Source organism: Salmo salar, chromosome 03 (assembly GCF_965601325.2).
Source record: "Salmo salar chromosome 03, fSalSal1, whole genome shotgun sequence".
Classification (NCBI taxonomy): domain Eukaryota; kingdom Metazoa; phylum Chordata; class Actinopteri; order Salmoniformes; family Salmonidae; genus Salmo; species Salmo salar.
In genome coordinates, this window is record NC_138293.1 from 20,157,266 (window position 1) to 20,181,362 (window position 24,097).

Here is a 24,097-nt window from a genome sequence, read left to right on the forward strand (position 1 = left end):
ATTCGCTGACAGCATATTTTTCAAAGTACAAATCGTACTGAATGTATCTGTATGATTTCTGTACGTGTAGACTAAACTATGACTGAATAACATCTTATGTTAGTCTTATTCTGACCAAATATTGTATAAGTTACAGAATTACATCTGATTAAGTACATCATTGTAAACATCATGCATACATAAAATGATACAATCCATGCATTGGCCCTTTTTGCACAAACTATTTTGACTCATCACATACGCTGCTGCTACTGTTTATTATTTACCATGTACATATTTAGCTCAGTTACCTCGTACCCATGCACATATTTCTCTTTTTTTCCCTCTCTGCATTGTTGGGAAGGGCCCGTAAGTAAGCATTTCACTGTTAGTCTACACCTGTTGTTAACGAAGCATGTGACAAATACAATTTCATTTGATACACATCAGAGTTCCTCTCTTCGTCTCTGATTACATTTACAGATGAATTACCTGTTATAGTTTAACTTTACCGTGTCATGATATTGTGAACTAAAACTTAGTAAATTCAACGATAAATATGAATGATTGCTGATGGGCTACAATGCTAAAAATATATATAAACGTTCTTACATTATGGAATACTTGGCTGAGGCCAAATATACGTATCAAAGATAGTAACAAACGAGATACTATGTGTGGTGTCACAGAGACATCTAGTGGTCAATATTATAAACTAAAGCGCGATAACTGCTTAGCTCGCTAGCGCTCCATAATTTGACAGTTGAGATCGACACGAGAGCTGTTGTTAACATTGGGCGACGGTAAGGAATACAACAAGTAAACACAAATATTAAGTTGACAACAGTTAGCAGTAACTAACAACACATATACATATCACGACGTACCCCGTGTATGTCAACGTAATGAATAACAAGTGGGTCAATAGATAGCTTCCCATCGTTGAAACGCGTTCTAACAAGCTAACTTAACTAGCTAACGTTAGCTTGCTAGAGTTGCATGTGCTGTCAAAACGACATATACCCAATCAAAGCCTAGTATGCTAGCTACACATGATATATAGTGTAATAACAAATAGGGGAATACCTACTCAGTTGTACAACTGAATGCATTCAATTTAAAATGTGTCTTCCGCATTTAACCCAACCCCTCGGAATCAAATAGGCGCGGGGGCTGCCATAATCGACGTCTTCGGCTCCAGGGGAACAGTGGGTTAACTGCCTTACTCAGGGGCAGGACGGCAGATTTTTACCTTGTCAGCTCCGGGAATTGATACAGCAACCTTTCGGTTACTGGCCCAACGCTGAAAACTGAAGTCTAATTTACTTGGTTAAAAGTAAAGGTGCGTCTGATGATGCATTACTTAGTGGGCTGGGGTGTCCATTGCTGTTTAGCTAACAACGATTCCATGGTATGTTGATGTCTGTTCAGAAACATTGTTGATCACGTGCAATTCGGAATAATTATTGTTCTAATTTTACTGCACGATCATCCAGGCTGTATCACACCCTGCTGTGATTGTGATTGGAGTACCATAGGGTGGCGCGCAATTGGCCCAGCGTCATTGTAAAAACGAATGTGTTCTTAACTGCCTTGCCTAGTTAAATAAAGGTTAAATGAAAGAAAAAACACATTTGTTGTTTAGATAGCACTGACGTTACATATTTAACAGGGGCACATTATCGTCCAGGAATCTGAATTTTCAAAATAAAATCCATAAACTGTGTTTTAAACCATTTCAACTACAATACGTTTTATATAGAAAGTTAGCAGTGGGTTTTTGCGTCAATTGTGTGACAAGGGGCGTGCAACTAGTTTTTCTTCACACAAAATACATTAGTGCAACACTTTCGGCACAAAATATTTTTCATCAGAAGACAACAGAAGTCAAACGCCATTTGGCAAGCAGCCACACACATAGCTAAGTAAATTAGTTTACGATGAAAAAGCAATGTATTTTTGTTGTTGTTGTTGCAAAAACGATGCATGGCCATCATATTTATAATGTTTATCATAGAAATAATGTAGTCAGCTACATTTCCTAATATGTTGCTTGAAGTTAAAGTTGCATTTGAACTTGCTACGGAGGAAAAACTACACCGGAGGAAAGTAGCCTACGGATCAGAGCGCTGTATGGTTATCGATCCAAGAGCAAATATATTTCATCCTAGTGGAGAAGTGCACGAAATTAGTCCTTTTACATTCAAGATATAGAGCGAACCCTGACTGGGGCTCGTTACCTTCTCTGTTACTTCAGTTTTATGGTGAATATTTGTTCAGTAGCTATACTGAACACAAATCTAAACGCAACATGCAATAAATTCGCCGATTTTACTGAGTTACAGTTCATATAAGGAAATCATTCAATTTAAATAATTTCATTAGGCCCTAATCTATGCATTTCACATCACTGGGTGGAGCCATGCGTGGGCCAGGGAGAGCATAGGCCAACACTTGGGACTCAGGCCTACCCACTGAGGAGCCAGACCCAAGCCGATCAAAATTCGTTTTTCCCAGGAAAGGGTTTTATTACAGACGAATACTCCTCAGTTTCATCAGCTGTCAGAGTGACTGGTCTCAGACGATCCCGCAGGTGAAGAAGCTGGATGTGGAGGTCCTGAGCTGGTGTGGTTACACGTGGTACTGCCAAATTCGCTAAAACGACCTTAGTCGGCTTATAGTAAAGAAAATAACATGTAGTTGTCTGGCAACAGCACTGGGGGACATTCCTGCACATTTTAGAGTGGCCTTTTATTGTTTCCAGCACAAGGTGCACCTGTGTAATGATCATGCTGTTTAATGAGCTTCTTGATATGCCATACCTGTCAGGTGGATGGATTCTCTTGGCAAAGGAGAAATACTAACGGATGTGAAGAAAAAAAAATGTGCACCAGATGTGAGAGAAATAATAATTTTCTGCGCATTGAAAAATTCTGTGATCTTTTACTTCAGCTGGGACCAACACTTTAGATGTTGCGTAACCAACATAATTGGAGGCAGTTTGTTGTTAGACTACGAAGAAAATCACATAATTCCTGCAGCATTTATCGTGGCTCGTTGGTCTAGGGGTATGATTCTCGCTTAGGGTGCGAGAGGTCCCGGGTTCAAATCCCGGACGAGCCCTTAATTTTATACTTATCACTCTTTCTTTTATAATTTTAGCCAAAACATATAGCCTACATGTCATTTTATTTCAGACATAATATGGCAGAAATTATCAAACTAAATTGAGATTCAGATGGTTTTAGGACCTTGTAATTACATCGAGGTGATTACACACCAATTGCACACACAGGTGAAAGCAGAATACACAAACAAATGAGGTTGTTAAAAATGCAAATATGTTGTCCTAATTTGTTGTTCGCTTTCGTTTCTGTCAGTTTAGGGCAAAGGTTTAGAATAATTTACAATGAGATTATGTTAAACCAGGTAATTTCAATTAATATCATACTCTGATTCTAGTTTTGGTAAATAGTTTAGAGCAAATGTGGCAAGATTATTGTTTATTTCATTTTTATACAACGGGTTGGTCTAATCCTGAATGCTGATTGGTTAAAAGCACATTCCAGCCGGTCTCTATTCCACAAATTACCACCGGCTAAATCTATGATGTTAACATTCTTATTCACTCTGCTCTATCTGACTGCGCAACCTACTGTCTCATTCGCCCAGGCAGGGAAGTTATAAACTTCATCTCCACTATAAAAAGCATCTGGACATTATCTCACATTTCTGTTAGACTAACATTTAGTTTTCAACAGCAGAGATTTGTATAAACCTTGCAGTCTGTCTCTCTGACATTTGCAACATTGTTTCAATATTCAAATTCAATCTCCAACTGTCCCATAGTAATGGACGTGTAGGGGTCGGGAGTCCGGACGAGAGAGAGATGCAGGCAGCGTTTCTCAGCCAGTCGAAGTCATGTATCAGCTGGCATCATTTTTATGGATATATACAAAGAAACGTCAATTGAAAAAAAAGTCAAACGAAACGAAGTGCAGCTAGTTTGGAGTCTTTCCAGCTTCAGTTTTAAGTTATTGTGTTAGCATGTGGATAGATGAAATAGTATGAGTAAATTAATCAAAATAACATTTTTTGTGTAAATATGACAATCATTATTTGAATATGTTGAATTCCGTTGTAAAAAAAAGTTATAATGCCCGCAAAGCCGGTGTTTGGAGGATATATTGGCGCAGTTTGCCTGCCCGAGACAAACAACACCAGTGCCAATATCATGTAATCCGATGTAATTTCATTGATCACAGAGAGAAAAAGGTTTGACCCCGACGTGATTTGAACACGCAACCTTCTGATCTGGAGTCAGACGCGCTACCGTTGCGCCACGAGGTCTAAAACCACAGGGTGGATGTTCATGTATTTGACTGTGCTATGCATTTTTATGCCACGTCCAGTTTGCTATCACTGTACAGTGAATGGTGGCAGACTACAAACAAGAAGGAAAAATGCTGGGCTGTTTTGCTCCAGCAATATTCCATTATAGCTTACTTGGAGCAACTACAGTGTTCCACTCATTAAGGATCAAATAGTTGGCAATGAGAGAGGTTGCTGAATTTAATCCTCAACCATGTATATAAACCGTGCAGTGGGCAAACAAACTCACTAGGATTGTGTGTCCATAGCATAAAACTCTAAAATTAGCTATGACGTTGGAAATGTTCAAATCGATTACATTTTGAACTGAGCCGTATGGCCGGTTAGCTCAGTTGGTTAGAGCGTCGTGCTAATAACGCGAAGGTCGCGGGTTCGATACCCGTACTGGCCACTAACTTTTCCTTTCATGTATCACTAGTTGAGCCTTTAGTTTATTTGGTACTGTATGCGCTGTATGTGTCATTAAATGCTAAAAGCAACAAAGATTTACTCAAATCATGCCTTAAAATACATCCCACTAGGGCTTTGCTGATTATTGCATTTTGGGTAATGATTAATTGTCATGCAAATGGCCACAGTTATTGTCGTAATTGTAATTTTGGTTAAATAAATGTTTTGAGCTTGTAATGCATCATAATGCATCTTTGAAAATTCGCTACAACATACAGTGCCTTCAGAAGGTATTCACACCTCTTGACTTTTTCCATAGTTGGTTGTGTTACAGCATGAATTTAAAATTGATGAAATATAGATGTTTTTGTCGTTGCCCTACACACAATACCCCATAATGTCAAAGTGGAATTATGTTTTTCCAAATTAATTAAAAATGAAAAGCTGAAAACGCTTGAGTCAATAAGATTTCAACCCCTTTGTTATGGCAAGCCTAAATAAGTCAGGAGTAAACATTTGCTTAAAATTTGCTTCTTCAGGATCGGTGGGTCTCCCATGGGATGCTTGAACTAACGTAGGCTAATGCGATTAGCATGAGTTTGTAAGTAACAAGAACATTTCCTAGGACATAGACATATCTGATATTGGCAGAAAGCTTAAATTCTTGTTAATCTAACTGCACTGTCCAATTTACAGTAGCTATTACAGTGAAAGAATACCATGCTATTGTTTGAGGAGAGTGCACAGTTATGAACTTAAAAAGTTATTAATAAACCAATTAGGCACATTTGGGCAGTCTTGAAACAACATTTTGAACAGAAATGCAATGGTTCATTTGATCAGTCTAAAACTTTGCACATACACTGCTGCCATCTAGTGGCCAAAATCTAAATTGAGTCTGGGCTGGAATAATACATTATGGCCTTTCTCTTGCATTTCAAAGATGATGGTACAAAGAAAATACAAAAAAATGGTTGGTTTTTCTTTGTATTTTCTTATACCAGATCTTTTGTGATATATTCTCCTACATACAGTTCACATTTCACAAACTTCAAAGTGTTTCCTTTCAAATCGTATCAAGAATAAGCATATCCTTGCTTCAATACCTGAGCTACAGGCAGTTAGATTTGGGTATGCCATTTTAGGCGAAAATTGAAAAAAAGGGGCAGATCCTTAACAGGTTTTTATCTGTCTCCTAGAGATTAATGTACTTTGGTGCGAAAAGTGCAAATCAATCCCAGAACAACAGCAAAGGACCTTGTGAAGATGCTGGAGGAAACAGGTACAAAAGTATCTATATCCACAGTTAAATGAGTCCTATATCGATGTAACCTGAAAGGCCGCTCAGCAAGGAAGCAGCCACTGCTCCAAAACCACCACAAAAAGCCAGACTACGGTTTGCAACTGCACATGGGGACAAAGATCGTACTTTTTGGAGAAACATCCTCTGGTCTGATGAAACAAAAATAGACCTGGTTGGTCATAATGACCATCGTTATGTTTGGAGGAAAAAGTGGGACGCTTGCAAGCCGAAGAACACCATCCCAACCGTGAAACACGGGGGTTGCAGCATCATGTTGTGGGGGTGCTTTGCTGCAAGAGGGACTGGTGCACTTCACAAAACAGATGACATGAGGAAGGAAAACTATTTGGATATATTGAAGCAACATCTCAAGACATCAGTCAGGAAGTTAAAGCTTGGTCACAAATGGGTCTTCTAAATGGACATTGACCCCAAGCATACTTCCAAAGTTGTGGCAAAATGGCTTAAGGACAACAAAGTCAAGGTATTGGAGTGGCCATCACAAAGCCCTGACCTCAATCATATAGAACATTTGTGGGCAGAACTAAAAAAGTGTGTGCGAGCAAGGAGGCCTACAAACCTGACTCAGTTACACCAGCTCTGTCAGGAGGAATGGCCCAAAATTCACCCAACTTATTGTGGGAAGCTTGTGGAAGGCTACCCGAAACGTTTGACCCAAGTTAAACAATTTAAAGGCAATGCTACCAAGTACTAATTGAGTGTATGTGAAATTTCTGACCCACTGGGAATGTGATGAAAGAAATAAAAGCTGAAATAAATAATTCTCTCTACTATTATTCTGAGATTTGACATTCTTAAAATAAAGTGGTGATTCTAACTGACCTAAGACAGGGAATTGTTACTCAGATTAAATGTCAGGAATTGTGAAAAACTGAGTTTAAATGTATTTGGCTAAGGTGTATGTAAATTTCCGACTTCAACTGTAGGTGGACTGGAGACAGGGACAGGCAGGAGTTGTCAGGCCAGGTAGTCCTGAGGCATGGTCCTAGAGCTCATGCCCTGCATCCTTTATTTAACTTGAGTGTAGACTAAACCCTAGAGGTTTGTAACTTCACATGATTTAGCCTAGTTGTCAATCCAGATCTGAATATTTGATCTCCTTTTTACTACTGTTGATAGTCATTTTTCCCAAGCTAATCACTGAATGTCCTACTACAAGGATGTGGTCAGCTTGACACTTCTAAGTCATAATAACACACACACACTTAATTCATTTGTTGTATTGTATTTATTATGGATCCTCATTAGCTGCTGCCAAGACAGCAGTTACTCTTCCTCGGGTCCAGCAAAATGAAGGCAGTTATACAATTTAAAAAACATTGCAATACATTCACAACACATTAAGTATGTGCCCTCAGGCCACTACTCTACTACCACATATCTACAACACAAAATCCTTGTGTACGTGTATGTACATATGCATATGCATGTCTCTTCACAGTCCCCGCTGTTCCATAAGGTGTATTTTTATCTGTTTTTTTAAATCGAATTTTACTGCTTGCATGAGTTACTTGATGTGGAATAGAGTTCCATGTAGTCATGGCTCTATGTGCTACTGAGCATCTCCCATAGTTTGTTCTGTTTAGGTTAGTGTGTAGTCAAGGCTTTGTCATTAAAATGATATTGTGCCTATTTTTCAGATCTGCCAACCTGCTCGGTGGATGACAGGTCTTTCCACCAAGCTGTTCCAGGCCTGGAGTGGCATGCTGGAACTTCCAGAGGCTTGTAGACCTGAAGCAGTGTGGCGTTGTCCAGGTATTTATCAAACACACGTATACACACACACTCACTCAGTTTTGTTGTATAATTATTTTAACTTAAGAAAATTGTTCCTCTATCTTTTAGATCTGACACCCCTATTAGCTCAACCACAGTCTTCACAGCTGCAGTCATCTGCCCCTGCACCTGCTACACCGGCCACGACAGCTGATACAGGTAATTATCACATGCATGTATACACACATGCACACTCTCCCTCACTTGGGGCTCTATTCAATCACATCCGCTTTAGCCAACGTCCACATAGCGGTTGTTTTGGCGGTGTCTGAGGTGGAACTGTGTTAGAGCTGTCAAATTCACAAGCGGCTCCTGGCATTATACCTAAAGCGGACATTGACATTGGAAGAAACAGAGTTGCATTAACAGAAATCTCATGCAGCCCTGTTTACAAGTTAGAACACTGGAATTTGAGATGTAATCTACACCTCGATTAGGCTGATAGAAATCTTCATTATTTAGTTGAATGATTTTGAATTTGAGCGTCTTTATTTCTATATAACCTACACTTTCTCCTTCTGAACTTGTAACGCGAGTAAGACGGGTGTAGTTTTGTGACAATGATCAAGAGATGCTGCTTACTGATTTGACAGATCCAATGCAGTTATACCTCAGACACCACCAAAACATCAGCTATGTTGTCACGACTTCCGCCGAAGTCGATCCCTCTCCTTGTTCGGGCGGTGTTCGGCGGTCGACGTCACCGACCTTCTAGCCATCACTGATCCATTTTTCATTTTCCATTGGTTTTGTCTTGTCTTCCTTCACACCTGGTTCCAATCCCATCAATTACACGTTGTGTATTTAACCCTCTGTTTCCCCTCATGTCCTTGTCGGAGATTGTTTAATGTAAGTGTATGTGTATGTCTGTACTGGTGTGCGTCGGGTTATGTTTACCCATTGATTTTTATTATTATGTTTTCCGGTGGTTTTTTTGTAATAAACTGCGCTGTTGGAAACACAGTTATTTCTCTCCTGCGTCTGACTTCTCTGCCGCCAGCTAAACACCCCTTACAGAATCTCCAACCTTTCTATGGAGTCAGCAGGAGACGGTACCCCGGCCATAGGAGTGGAGGAGCGCGTCCAGGAGCATCCACCAATACTGCAGCAATACTACACCATCTTGGCACCACTATGGACTGCGTTGTCCAGACAATGGACCGCTGGGAGAGACAGGGGTTCTTCCAGCACCTCCACCAGCACAGCCGGGGTCTCCCCTGACCGCCCCTTTCCCGCCTGAACCCAGTGGGATTCGTCTCTCCTTGCCCCAGGAGTACGACGGGAGTGCTGCGAACTGCCAGGGGTTCTTGTTACAGTTAGACCTCTACCTAGCCACCGTCCACCCAGCTCCATCGGGTCATGAGAGGGTGTCCGCCCTCGTCTCGTGCCTCACCGGGAAAGCCCTGGAGTGGGCCAACGCCATGTGGAGAGAGGGAGATGTGGCGTTGGACCAGTTTGAGGAGTTCACTCGCCGTTTCCGGGCAGTCTTCGACCACCCGCCCGAGGGTAGAGCAGCGGGTGAGTGCCTCTTCCATCTGAGGCAAGAGACGAGGAGCGTCCAGGAGTTCGCCCTGGAGTTTAGGACCCTGGCTGCCGGCGCGGGATGGAACAACAGGGCCCTGATCGACCATTACCGTTGCAGTCTGCACGAGGACGTCCGTCGGGAGCTGGCCTGCAGAGACACCACCCTCACGTTCAACCAGCTGGTGGACCTATCCATCCGGCTGGACAACCTGCTGGCTACTCGTGGACGTCCAGATCAGGGTCTGGTGGTTCCATCCTCCCGCACCCCCTCTCCGATACCCATGGAACTGGGAGGGGTGGTGTGCAGGGAGACCGGAGGGGGTTCCCGCTCGTGCACCATCTGTGGCCGCAGAGGTCACACTGCCGGTCGGTGCCGGGTTGGTTCCTCTGGGAATCGAGGCAGCAGGCAGGGCGCTCTGGCGTTACCCCATGTGAGCCGGCACCATTCTCACCCAGAGCCCTCTGCCGCACATATGTTTGTGTCTGTCACTTTTCCTAAGTTTTCCCCACATTCCCAGCATAAGGCGCTCGTAGATTCAGGCGCGGCTGGGAATTTCATTGATAGAGCGTTAGCTCATAGTTTAGGGACCCCCATTGTTCCCGTGGATGTGCCCTTCCCCGTTCACGCCTTAGATAGTCGACCATTAGGGTCAGGGTTGATTAGGGAGGTCACCACGCCTTTGGGCATGGTGACGCAGGGGGGTCATACGGAGAGAATTAGTCTCTTCCTCATTGACTCTCCTGCGTTTCCCGTGGTGCTAGGCCTACCCTGGTTAGCTTGTCATAACCCCACTGTTTCTTGGCCACAGAGGGCTCTCATGGGGTGGTCGCGGGAGTGCTCAGGTAGGTGTTTAGGCTTTTCCGTTGGTGCTACAATGGTGGAAAGTCCAGACCAGGTCTCCACCGTGCGCATTCCCCCTGAATATGCCGATTTGGCTCTCGCCTTCTCCAAAAAGAAGGCGACTCAATTACCACCTCATCGACGGGGCGATTGTGGGATAGACCTCCTGGTAGACGCTGCACTTCCCAGGAGTCACGTGTATCCCCTCTCACAGGCGGAGATGGAGGCTGTGGAAACATATGTCTCCGAATCCCTGCGTCAGGGGTTCATTCGGTCCTCCACTTCACCCGCCTCCTCGAGTTTCTTTTTTATGAAGAAGAAGGAGGGGGGTCTACGCCCGTGTATTGACTATCGGGGTCTGAATCAGATCACTGTGAGGTATAGTTACCCGCTACCGCTCATAGCCACAGCGATAGAGTCAATGCACAGGGCGCGCTTCTTCACTAAACTAGATCTCAGGAGCGCTTACAACCTGGTGCGTATCCGAGAGGGAGACGAGTGGAAGATGGCTTTCAGTACCACCTCTGGGCACTATGAGTACCTCGTCATGCCGTACGGGTTGATGAAAGTCTTCCAAGCCTTTGTAGACAAGATTTTCAGGGACCTGAACGGGCAGGGTGTAGTGGTGTATATTGATGACATTCTGATATACTCCGCTACACGTGCAGAGCATGTGTCCCTGGTGCGCAGAGTGCTTGGTCGCCTGTTGGAGCATGACCTGTACGTCAAGGCTGAGAAATGCCTGTTCTTCCAACAGTCCATCTCCTTCCTAGGGTATCGCATTTCCACTTCAGGGGTGGAGATGGAGAGTGACCACATTGCAGCCGTGCGTAATTGGCCGACTCCCACCACGGTAAAGGAGGTGCAGCGGTTCTTAGGGTTTGCCAACTACTACTGGAGGTTTATCAGGGGCTTTGGTCAGGTGGCGGCCTTATACATTAAAAGAGTGTGTGTGACCAAGCAAATGTGGCTTAGCTGTCTGCAAACTGGTGAGATAGGCCCACACATTGAATAACCTAACCAAGGATGGCCCTCAACTAATTTTTAGGATCAACTTTTGTCAGACCTCATGTTATAGGGTTCAGACATATCTATTGGATGTTTACTTACAAGGGTTTTCTGCTTTGTGGTGGTGGAGGTCTAAATCAGGAAAGTTGCTGAGGTTTTGCTTATTAATCCATTATGATACAGCATAATTTACCATAGCATGTAATTGTCAAATGACTGTGTCCCTTGCTGACTTGTATTTGGAAATGTGTATCCTAGGACCTAATGTACTGTAAAATTGTTTAATCATTTAGATAATCAGAAATCTTAGTACAGCCATACACAATTGGCGGACTGCGGTCCACATCCGGACCCAGAGAGGGGTCAATACGGACCGCGGGAACTCAGTTGGGCTTTAAGCTTATTCTGGAAAGTTGTAATAGTAGAATGCACAGTTTCTAAATTTGGTAGTGCATCAGTAGTTTTCCTCTTGTTGTGTCAGTCATTGCAAACCATTTACGAGCCATTTACGACAGTTGGATCAACTGTCAGCTAATGTTTTTTAAGTCGGTGTTTTAGCCCATTGACTTTGTTGTAATGTTTGAGTCACTCAGATATGACATGAACACATGGCAAAATGTATAGAATTGCAGGAAATGAGCTTTAAATCTGCTAAATTCTCTCCACCAACAAGAGGGGTGTGAACAGTTTGTGTCATGAACAGTACTTGTGGCCATAGAAATAGATGTGGAGCATGTTGCTGAGGGGGTGGGGGTGGGGGGGGGGTCGCATGGGTTGCGAGGTGGGGGTTTGTTACTGCGCTGATAAATGACAATATCCATACTTTGTCACCTAGGAAATCTGTGTTACCGGACCTTCTCAAATAGTAATTTGACCAATCAGGAACGTCTTTTCAAACTCAGTGTTTTTACCTTTGATATATGCCTCCTTAGCGCAGTAGGTAGCGCGTCAGTCTCATAATCTGAAGGTCGTGAGTTCGATCCTCACAGGGGGCATTGGCTTTTTCATGTACCTCTTTTTAGCTTTTGCAAGATTGTATTACACATGCCCTATCCCAAAACAACTGCCATCCTGTACCTGTCCCGCAGGTGTGATGTTCGGATGTACCGATCCTGTGCAGGTGTTGTTACACGTGGTCTGCCACTGCGAGGACAATCAGCTGTCCGTCCTGTCTCCCTGTAGCGCTGTCTTAGGCGTCTCACGGTACGGACATTACAATTTATTTCCCTGGCCACATCTGCAGTCCTCATGCCTCCTTGCAGCATGCCTAACACGGAACCCAAACCGGCTGTGCGCGTGCGCCATCGTGCATACATTTATTTTGTCCCCCTACACCAAACGCGATCACGACACGCAGGTTAAAATATCAAAACAAACTCTGAACCAGTGACATTAATTTGGGGACAGGTCGAAAAGCATTAAACATTTATGGCAATTTAGCTTGCACTTGCTAGCTAATTTGTCCTATTTAGCTAGCTTGCTGTTGCTAGCTAATTTGTCCTGGGATATAAACATTAGGTTGTTATTTTACCTGAAATGCACAAGTTCCTCTACTCCAACAATTAATCTACACATAAAAACGGTAAACCGAATCGTTTCTAGTCATCTCTCCTCCTTCCAGGCCTTTTCATCGTTTAACTTATATGGTGATTGGCATCTAAACTTTCATCGTATTACCACGACATCCGGCAACAGTTCGTTTTTCAATCGCCCACATGGGTATAACCAATGAGGAGATCGCACGTGGGTACCTACTTCTATAAACCAATGAGGAGATGGGAGAGGCAGGACTTGCAGCGCGATCTGCGTCAGAAATAGGAATGACTTCTATTTTAGCCCTTGGCAACGCAGACGCTCGTTGACGCGTGCAAGCAGTGTGGGTGCAATAATTGAATAACATAGATTCCTAAATGTATTTTGCAACGCGAGCGGTGTAGTCAGGGTATAAGGCACGTTCACATATGTGAGCAGGAACCCTGGGCATATTTCTTTTGGTGTTTTTCAGAGTCAGTAGAAAGACCTCTTTAGTGTCCTAAGTTTTCATAACTGTGACCTTAATTGCCTACCGTCTGTAAGCTGTTAGTGTCTTAACGACCGCTCCACAGGTGCATGTTCATTAATTGTTTATGGTTCATTGAACAAGCATGGGAAACAGTGTTTTTACCTGAGTTAGTAGAATCCTGTTGGAAATGTATCATTTATATTCCTAAATCATTAGTTGAAATTGATACTGTTGCTGCTTCCTGTTGTCATGGATTGGAGAGCCATTTATGACAGTTGGATCAAGTAGCCCATGTCAGCTAATGTTTTTTAGGTAGGTGTTTTAGCCCATTGATTTTGTTGTAATGTTTGAGTCACTCGAGTATCACATGAACAAATGTGTAGAATTGCAGGAAATGAGCTTTAAATTTGCTAAATTCTCTCTGCCAACAAGAGGGGTGTGAACAGTTCGTGTCATGAACAGTACTTGTGGCCATAGAAATAGACGTGGCGCATGTTGCTTGGGTCACGAGGTGTTTTTTTTTTTTACTGCTCTGATAAATGACAATATCCATACAGCCCTTTGTCACCTAGGAAATCTGTGTTACCGGACCTTCTCAAACAGTATTTGAGTATTCTTGCCGTAGTCTAAACTATAATAGACATTTCATCACAAGGGGCAAATACGGAGATTGTCTGTACTGCCCAATCATATTACCTAATCATATTGATATGACCAAATTCACCAATCAGGAACGTCCTTTCAAACTCTGTGTTTTTAACTTTGATATAAGCCTCCTTAGCGCAGTAGGTAGCGCGTCAGTCTCATAATCTGAAGGTCGTGAGTTCGATCCTCACAGGGGGCATTGGCTTTTTCATGTACCTCTTTTTAGCTTTTGCAAGATTGTATTACACATGCCCTATCCCAAAACAACTCCCATCCCTTAGCCCTACGGCCTAGGCAATTCCGTAGGAGAGAACTGCATTAGTAAGCAGAATCTATTACCTTGATCCTCAGTCTGTGTGACCCATTGACATTTTCATAGTAAAGTACAGACATATGCAATGTCTGTTTTGATGACTGTTTTTGCCCACCAACTAGTTATATCTCATCGAGCCTGACCGATATGGCTTTTTCTTCATCTGATTACAATTTTTGGGGGGACAAAACTTACTGATACTGATATATGTGCGTTCCTGGTGTAACTCGGGCAGTTGTTGTTGCCATCCTGTACCTGTCCCGCAGGTGTGATGTTCGGATGTACCGATCCTGTGCAGGTGTTGTTACACGTGGTCTGCCACTGCGAGGACAATCAGCTGTCCGTCCTGTCTCCCTGTAGCGCTGTCTTAGGCGTCTCACGGTACGGACATTACAATTTATTTCCCTGGCCACATCTGCAGTCCTCATGCCTCCTTGCAGCATGCCTAACACGGAACCCAAACCGGCTGTGCGCGTGCGCCATCGTGCATACATTTATTTTGTCCCCCTACACCAAACGCGATCACGACACGCAGGTTAAAATATCAAAACAAACTCTGAACCAGTGACATTAATTTGGGGACAGGTCGAAAAGCATTAAACATTTATGGCAATTTAGCTTGCACTTGCTAGCTAATTTGTCCTATTTAGCTAGCTTGCTGTTGCTAGCTAATTTGTCCTGGGATATAAACATTAGGTTGTTATTTTACCTGAAATGCACAAGTTCCTCTACTCCAACAATTAATCTACACATAAAAACGGTAAACCGAATCGTTTCTAGTCATCTCTCCTCCTTCCAGGCCTTTTCATCGTTTAACTTATATGGTGATTGGCATCTAAACTTTCATCGTATTACCACGACATCCGGCAACAGTTCGTTTTTCAATCGCCCACATGGGTATAACCAATGAGGAGATCGCACGTGGGTACCTACTTCTATAAACCAATGAGGAGATGGGAGAGGCAGGACTTGCAGCGCGATCTGCGTCAGAAATAGGAATGACTTCTATTTTAGCCCTTGGCAACGCAGACGCTCGTTGACGCGTGCAAGCAGTGTGGGTGCAATAATTGAATAACATAGATTCCTAAATGTATTTTGCAACGCGAGCGGTGTAGTCAGGGTATAAGGCACGTTCACATATGTGAGCAGGAACCCTGGGCATATTTCTTTTGGTGTTTTTCAGAGTCAGTAGAAAGACCTCTTTAGTGTCCTAAGTTTTCATAACTGTGACCTTAATTGCCTACCGTCTGTAAGCTGTTAGTGTCTTAACGACCGCTCCACAGGTGCATGTTCATTAATTGTTTATGGTTCATTGAACAAGCATGGGAAACAGTGTTTTTACCTGAGTTAGTAGAATCCTGTTGGAAATGTATCATTTATATTCCTAAATCATTAGTTGAAATTGATACTGTTGCTGCTTCCTGTTGTCATGGATTGGAGAGCCATTTATGACAGTTGGATCAAGTAGCCCATGTCAGCTAATGTTTTTTAGGTAGGTGTTTTAGCCCATTGATTTTGTTGTAATGTTTGAGTCACTCGAGTATCACATGAACAAATGTGTAGAATTGCAGGAAATGAGCTTTAAATTTGCTAAATTCTCTCTGCCAACAAGAGGGGTGTGAACAGTTCGTGTCATGAACAGTACTTGTGGCCATAGAAATAGACGTGGCGCATGTTGCTTGGGTCACGAGGTGTTTTTTTTTTTTACTGCTCTGATAAATGACAATATCCATACAGCCCTTTGTCACCTAGGAAATCTGTGTTACCGGACCTTCTCAAACAGTATTTGAGTATTCTTGCCGTAGTCTAAACTATAATAGACATTTCATCACAAGGGGCAAATACGGAGATTGTCTGTACTGCCCAATCATATTACCTAATCATATTGATATGACCAAATTCACCAATCAGGAACGTCCTTTCAAACTCTGTGTTTTTAACTTTGATATAAGCCTCCTTAGCGCAGTAGGTAGCGCGTCAGTCTCATAATCTGAAGGTCGTGAGTTCGATCCTCACAGGGGGCATTGGCTTTTTCATGTACCTCTTTTTAGCTTTTGCAAGATTGTATTACACATGCCCTATCCCAAAACAACTCCCATCCCTTAGCCCTACGGCCTAGGCAATTCCGTAGGAGAGAACTGCATTAGTAAGCAGAATCTATTACCTTGATCCTCAGTCTGTGTGACCCATTGACATTTTCATAGTAAAGTACAGACATATGCAATGTCTGTTTTGATGACTGTTTTTGCCCACCAACTAGTTATATCTCATCGAGCCTGACCGATATGGCTTTTTCTTCATCTGATTACAATTTTTGGGGGGACAAAACTTACTGATACTGATATATGTGCGTTCCTGGTGTAACTCGGGCAGTTGTTGTTGCCATCCTGTACCTGTCCCGCAGGTGTGATGTTCGGATGTACCGATCCTGTGCAGGTGTTGTTACACGTGGTCTGCCACTGCGAGGACAATCAGCTGTCCGTCCTGTCTCCCTGTAGCGCTGTCTTAGGCGTCTCACGGTACGGACATTACAATTTATTTCCCTGGCCACATCTGCAGTCCTCATGCCTCCTTGCAGCATGCCTAACACGGAACCCAAACCGGCTGTGCGCGTGCGCCATCGTGCATACATTTATTTTGTCCCCCTACACCAAACGCGATCACGACACGCAGGTTAAAATATCAAAACAAACTCTGAACCAGTGACATTAATTTGGGGACAGGTCGAAAAGCATTAAACATTTATGGCAATTTAGCTTGCACTTGCTAGCTAATTTGTCCTATTTAGCTAGCTTGCTGTTGCTAGCTAATTTGTCCTGGGATATAAACATTAGGTTGTTATTTTACCTGAAATGCACAAGTTCCTCTACTCCAACAATTAATCTACACATAAAAACGGTAAACCGAATCGTTTCTAGTCATCTCTCCTCCTTCCAGGCCTTTTCATCGTTTAACTTATATGGTGATTGGCATCTAAACTTTCATCGTATTACCACGACATCCGGCAACAGTTCGTTTTTCAATCGCCCACATGGGTATAACCAATGAGGAGATCGCACGTGGGTACCTACTTCTATAAACCAATGAGGAGATGGGAGAGGCAGGACTTGCAGCGCGATCTGCGTCAGAAATAGGAATGACTTCTATTTTAGCCCTTGGCAACGCAGACGCTCGTTGACGCGTGCAAGCAGTGTGGGTGCAATAATTGAATAACATAGATTCCTAAATGTATTTTGCAACGCGAGCGGTGTAGTCAGGGTATAAGGCACGTTCACATATGTGAGCAGGAACCCTGGGCATATTTCTTTTGGTGTTTTTCAGAGTCAGTAGAAAGACCTCTTTAGTGTCCTAAGTTTTCATAACTGTGACCTTAATTGCCTACCGTCTGTAAGCTGTTAGTGTCTTAACGACCGCTCCACAGGTGCATGTTCATTAATTGTTTATGGTTCATTGAACAAGCATGGGAAACAGTGTTTTTACCTGAGTTAGTAGAATCCTGTTGGAAATGTATCATTTATATTCCTAAATCATTAGTTGAAATTGATACTGTTGCTGCTTCCTGTTGTCATGGATTGGAGAGCCATTTATGACAGTTGGATCAAGTAGCCCATGTCAGCTAATGTTTTTTAGGTAGGTGTTTTAGCCCATTGATTTTGTTGTAATGTTTGAGTCACTCGAGTATCACATGAACAAATGTGTAGAATTGCAGGAAATGAGCTTTAAATTTGCTAAATTCTCTCTGCCAACAAGAGGGGTGTGAACAGTTCGTGTCATGAACAGTACTTGTGGCCATAGAAATAGACGTGGCGCATGTTGCTTGGGTCACGAGGTGTTTGTTTTTTTTACTGCTCTGATAAATGACAATATCCATACAGCCCTTTGTCACCTAGGAAATCTGTGTTACCGGACCTTCTCAAACAGTATTTGAGTATTCTTGCCGTAGTCTAAACTATAATAGACATTTCATCACAAGGGGCAAATACGGAGATTGTCTGTACTGCCCAATCATATTACCTAATCATATTGATATGACCAAATTCACCAATCAGGAACGTCCTTTCAAACTCTGTGTTTTTAACTTTGATATAAGCCTCCTTAGCGCAGTAGGTAGCGCGTCAGTCTCATAATCTGAAGGTCGTGAGTTCGATCCTCACAGGGGGCATTGGCTTTTTCATGTACCTCTTTTTAGCTTTTGCAAGATTGTATTACACATGCCCTATCCCAAAACAACTCCCATCCCTTAGCCCTACGGCCTAGGCAATTCCGTAGGAGAGAACTGCATTAGTAAGCAGAATCTATTACCTTGATCCTCAGTCTGTGTGACCCATTGACATTTTCATAGTAAAGTACAGACATATGCAATGTCTGTTTTGATGACTGTTTTTGCCCACCAACTAGTTATATCTCATCGAGCCTGACCGATATGGCTTTTTCTTCATCTGATTACAATTTTTGGGGGGACAAAACTTACTGATACTGATATATGTGCGTTCCTGGTGTAACTCGGGCAGTTGTTGTTGCCATCCTGTACCTGTCCCGCAGGTGTGATGTTCGGATGTACCGATCCTGTGCAGGTGTTGTTACACGTGGTCTGCCACTGCGAGGACAATCAGCTGTCCGTCCTGTCTCCCTGTAGCGCTGTCTTAGGCGTCTCACGGTACGGACATTACAATTTATTTCCCTGGCCACATCTGCAGTCCTCATGCCTCCTTGCAGCATGCCTAACACGGAACCCAAACCGGCTGTGCGCGTGCGCCATCGTGCATACATTTATTTTGTCCCCCTACACCAAACGCGATCACGACACGCAGGTTAAAATATCAAAACAAACTCTGAACCAGTGACATTAATTTGGGGACAGGTCGAAAAGCATTAAACATTTATGGCAATTTAGCTTGCACTTGCTAGCTAATTTGTCCTATTTAGCTAGCTTGCTGTTGCTAGCTAATTTGTCCTGGGATATAAACATTAGGTTGTTATTTTACCTGAAATGCACAAGTTCCTCTACTCCAACAATTAATCTACACATAAAAACGGTAAACCGAATCGTTTCTAGTCATCTCTCCTCCTTCCAGGCCTTTTCATCGTTTAACTTATATGGTGATTGGCATCTAAACTTTCATCGTATTACCACGACATCCGGCAACAGTTCGTTTTTCAATCGCCCACATGGGTATAACCAATGAGGAGATCGCACGTGGGTACCTACTTCTATAAACCAATGAGGAGATGGGAGAGGCAGGACTTGCAGCGCGATCTGCGTCAGAAATAGGAATGACTTCTATTTTAGCCCTTGGCAACGCAGACGCTCGTTGACGCGTGCAAGCAGTGTGGGTGCAATAATTGAATAACATAGATTCCTAAATGTATTTTGCAACGCGAGCGGTGTAGTCAGGGTATAAGGCACGTTCACATATGTGAGCAGGAACCCTGGGCATATTTCTTTTGGTGTTTTTCAGAGTCAGTAGAAAGACCTCTTTAGTGTCCTAAGTTTTCATAACTGTGACCTTAATTGCCTACCGTCTGTAAGCTGTTAGTGTCTTAACGACCGCTCCACAGGTGCATGTTCATTAATTGTTTATGGTTCATTGAACAAGCATGGGAAACAGTGTTTTTACCTGAGTTAGTAGAATCCTGTTGGAAATGTATCATTTATATTCCTAAATCATTAGTTGAAATTGATACTGTTGCTGCTTCCTGTTGTCATGGATTGGAGAGCCATTTATGACAGTTGGATCAAGTAGCCCATGTCAGCTAATGTTTTTTAGGTAGGTGTTTTAGCCCATTGATTTTGTTGTAATGTTTGAGTCACTCGAGTATCACATGAACAAATGTGTAGAATTGCAGGAAATGAGCTTTAAATTTGCTAAATTCTCTCTGCCAACAAGAGGGGTGTGAACAGTTCGTGTCATGAACAGTACTTGTGGCCATAGAAATAGACGTGGCGCATGTTGCTTGGGTCACGAGGTGTTTGTTTTTTTTACTGCTCTGATAAATGACAATATCCATACAGCCCTTTGTCACCTAGGAAATCTGTGTTACCGGACCTTCTCAAACAGTATTTGAGTATTCTTGCCGTAGTCTAAACTATAATAGACATTTCATCACAAGGGGCAAATACGGAGATTGTCTGTACTGCCCAATCATATTACCTAATCATATTGATATGACCAAATTCACCAATCAGGAACGTCCTTTCAAACTCTGTGTTTTTAACTTTGATATAAGCCTCCTTAGCGCAGTAGGTAGCGCGTCAGTCTCATAATCTGAAGGTCGTGAGTTCGATCCTCACAGGGGGCATTGGCTTTTTCATGTACCTCTTTTTAGCTTTTGCAAGATTGTATTACACATGCCCTATCCCAAAACAACTCCCATCCCTTAGCCCTACGGCCTAGGCAATTCCGTAGGAGAGAACTGCATTAGTAAGCAGAATCTATTACCTTGATCCTCAGTCTGTGTGACCCATTGACATTTTCATAGTAAAGTACAGACATATGCAATGTCTGTTTTGATGACTGTTTTTGCCCACCAACTAGTTATATCTCATCGAGCCTGACCGATATGGCTTTTTCTTCATCTGATTACAATTTTTGGGGGGACAAAACTTACTGATACTGATATATGTGCGTTCCTGGTGTAACTCGGGCAGTTGTTGTTGCCATCCTGTACCTGTCCCGCAGGTGTGATGTTCGGATGTACCGATCCTGTGCAGGTGTTGTTACACGTGGTCTGCCACTGCGAGGACAATCAGCTGTCCGTCCTGTCTCCCTGTAGCGCTGTCTTAGGCGTCTCACGGTACGGACATTACAATTTATTTCCCTGGCCACATCTGCAGTCCTCATGCCTCCTTGCAGCATGCCTAACACGGAACCCAAACCGGCTGTGCGCGTGCGCCATCGTGCATACATTTATTTTGTCCCCCTACACCAAACGCGATCACGACACGCAGGTTAAAATATCAAAACAAACTCTGAACCAGTGACATTAATTTGGGGACAGGTCGAAAAGCATTAAACATTTATGGCAATTTAGCTTGCACTTGCTAGCTAATTTGTCCTATTTAGCTAGCTTGCTGTTGCTAGCTAATTTGTCCTGGGATATAAACATTAGGTTGTTATTTTACCTGAAATGCACAAGTTCCTCTACTCCAACAATTAATCTACACATAAAAACGGTAAACCGAATCGTTTCTAGTCATCTCTCCTCCTTCCAGGCCTTTTCATCGTTTAACTTATATGGTGATTGGCATCTAAACTTTCATCGTATTACCACGACATCCGGCAACAGTTCGTTTTTCAATCGCCCACATGGGTATAACCAATGAGGAGATCGCACGTGGGTACCTACTTCTATAAACCAATGAGGAGATGGGAGAGGCAGGACTTGCAGCGCGATCTGCGTCAGAAATAGGAATGACTTCTATTTTAGCCCTTGGCAACGCAGACGCTCGTTGACGCGTGCAAGCAGTGTGGGTGCAATAATTGAATAACATAGATTCCTAAATGTATTTTGCAACGCGAGCGGTGTAGTCAGGGTATAAGGCACGTTCACATATGTGAGCAGGAACCCTGGGCATATTTCTTTTGGTGTTTTTCAGAGTCAGTAGAAAGACCTCTTTAGTGTCCTAAGTTTTCATAACTGTGACCTTAATTGCCTACCGTCTGTAAGCTGTTAGTGTCTTAACGACCGCTCCACAGGTGCATGTTCATTAATTGTTTATGGTTCATTGAACAAGCATGGGAAACAGTGTTTTTACCTGAGTTAGTAGAATCCTGTTGGAAATGTATCATTTATATTCCTAAATCATTAGTTGAAATTGATACTGTTGCTGCTTCCTGTTGTCATGGATTGGAGAGCCATTTATGACAGTTGGATCAAGTAGCCCATGTCAGCTAATGTTTTTTAGGTAGGTGTTTTAGCCCATTGATTTTGTTGTAATGTTTGAGTCACTCGAGTATCACATGAACAAATGTGTAGAATTGCAGGAAATGAGCTTTAAATTTGCTAAATTCTCTCTGCCAACAAGAGGGGTGTGAACAGTTCGTGTCATGAACAGTACTTGTGGCCATAGAAATAGACGTGGCGCATGTTGCTTGGGTCACGAGGTGTTTGTTTTTTTTACTGCTCTGATAAATGACAATATCCATACAGCCCTTTGTCACCTAGGAAATCTGTGTTACCGGACCTTCTCAAACAGTATTTGAGTATTCTTGCCGTAGTCTAAACTATAATAGACATTTCATCACAAGGGGCAAATACGGAGATTGTCTGTACTGCCCAATCATATTACCTAATCATATTGATATGACCAAATTCACCAATCAGGAACGTCCTTTCAAACTCTGTGTTTTTAACTTTGATATAAGCCTCCTTAGCGCAGTAGGTAGCGCGTCAGTCTCATAATCTGAAGGTCGTGAGTTCGATCCTCACAGGGGGCATTGGCTTTTTCATGTACCTCTTTTTAGCTTTTGCAAGATTGTATTACACATGCCCTATCCCAAAACAACTCCCATCCCTTAGCCCTACGGCCTAGGCAATTCCGTAGGAGAGAACTGCATTAGTAAGCAGAATCTATTACCTTGATCCTCAGTCTGTGTGACCCATTGACATTTTCATAGTAAAGTACAGACATATGCAATGTCTGTTTTGATGACTGTTTTTGCCCACCAACTAGTTATATCTCATCGAGCATGACCGATATGGCTTTTTCTTCATCTGATTACAATTTTTGGGGGGACAAAACTTACTGATACTGATATATGTGCGTTCCTGGTGTAACTCGGGCAGTTGTTGTTGCCATCCTGTACCTGTCCCGCAGGTGTGATGTTCGGATGTACCGATCCTGTGCAGGTGTTGTTACACGTGGTCTGCCACTGCGAGGACAATCAGCTGTCCGTCCTGTCTCCCTGTAGCGCTGTCTTAGGCGTCTCACGGTACGGACATTACAATTTATTTCCCTGGCCACATCTGCAGTCCTCATGCCTCCTTGCAGCATGCCTAACACGGAACCCAAACCGGCTGTGCGCGTGCGCCATCGTGCATACATTTATTTTGTCCCCCTACACCAAACGCGATCACGACACGCAGGTTAAAATATCAAAACAAACTCTGAACCAGTGACATTAATTTGGGGACAGGTCGAAAAGCATTAAACATTTATGGCAATTTAGCTTGCACTTGCTAGCTAATTTGTCCTATTTAGCTAGCTTGCTGTTGCTAGCTAATTTGTCCTGGGATATAAACATTAGGTTGTTATTTTACCTGAAATGCACAAGTTCCTCTACTCCAACAATTAATCTACACATAAAAACGGTAAACCGAATCGTTTCTAGTCATCTCTCCTCCTTCCAGGCCTTTTCATCGTTTAACTTATATGGTGATTGGCATCTAAACTTTCATCGTATTACCACGACATCCGGCAACAGTTCGTTTTTCAATCGCCCACATGGGTATAACCAATGAGGAGATCGCACGTGGGTACCTACTTCTATAAACCAATGAGGAGATGGGAGAGGCAGGACTTGCAGCGCGATCTGCGTCAGAAATAGGAATGACTTCTATTTTAGCCCTTGGCAACGCAGACGCTCGTTGACGCGTGCAAGCAGTGTGGGTGCAATAATTGAATAACATAGATTCCTAAATGTATTTTGCAACGCGAGCGGTGTAGTCAGGGTATAAGGCACGTTCACATATGTGAGCAGGAACCCTGGGCATATTTCTTTTGGTGTTTTTCAGAGTCAGTAGAAAGACCTCTTTAGTGTCCTAAGTTTTCATAACTGTGACCTTAATTGCCTACCGTCTGTAAGCTGTTAGTGTCTTAACGACCGCTCCACAGGTGCATGTTCATTAATTGTTTATGGTTCATTGAACAAGCATGGGAAACAGTGTTTTTACCTGAGTTAG

The 24,097-nt window shown here is 42.9% G+C and overlaps 9 non-coding genes across 9 annotated transcripts; 8 read left to right on the top strand and 1 right to left on the bottom strand.

The window, feature by feature from the left end:
* Window positions 1-3,030: 3,030 nt before the first annotated feature.
* Window positions 3,031-3,102, top strand: trnap-agg (transfer RNA proline (anticodon AGG)). The gene has a single exon. It is a non-coding gene; the product is annotated as a tRNA-Pro (tRNA).
* A 1,155-nt stretch (window positions 3,103-4,257) lies between these two features.
* On the bottom strand, window positions 4,258-4,329 carry trnaw-cca (transfer RNA tryptophan (anticodon CCA)). Its single transcript has one exon. It is a non-coding gene; the product is annotated as a tRNA-Trp (tRNA).
* Window positions 4,330-4,688: 359 nt separating this feature from the next.
* Window positions 4,689-4,762, top strand: trnai-aau (transfer RNA isoleucine (anticodon AAU)). Its single transcript has one exon. It is a non-coding gene; the product is annotated as a tRNA-Ile (tRNA).
* Window positions 4,763-12,156: 7,394 nt separating this feature from the next.
* Window positions 12,157-12,229, top strand: trnam-cau (transfer RNA methionine (anticodon CAU)). The gene has a single exon. It is a non-coding gene; the product is annotated as a tRNA-Met (tRNA).
* A 1,778-nt stretch (window positions 12,230-14,007) lies between these two features.
* trnam-cau (transfer RNA methionine (anticodon CAU)) lies at window positions 14,008-14,080 on the top strand. The gene has a single exon. It is a non-coding gene; the product is annotated as a tRNA-Met (tRNA).
* Window positions 14,081-16,145: 2,065 nt separating this feature from the next.
* trnam-cau (transfer RNA methionine (anticodon CAU)) lies at window positions 16,146-16,218 on the top strand. The gene has a single exon. It is a non-coding gene; the product is annotated as a tRNA-Met (tRNA).
* Window positions 16,219-18,283: 2,065 nt separating this feature from the next.
* trnam-cau (transfer RNA methionine (anticodon CAU)) lies at window positions 18,284-18,356 on the top strand. Its single transcript has one exon. It is a non-coding gene; the product is annotated as a tRNA-Met (tRNA).
* A 2,065-nt stretch (window positions 18,357-20,421) lies between these two features.
* On the top strand, window positions 20,422-20,494 carry trnam-cau (transfer RNA methionine (anticodon CAU)). Its single transcript has one exon. It is a non-coding gene; the product is annotated as a tRNA-Met (tRNA).
* A 2,065-nt stretch (window positions 20,495-22,559) lies between these two features.
* On the top strand, window positions 22,560-22,632 carry trnam-cau (transfer RNA methionine (anticodon CAU)). Its single transcript has one exon. It is a non-coding gene; the product is annotated as a tRNA-Met (tRNA).
* Window positions 22,633-24,097: the final 1,465 nt, after the last annotated feature.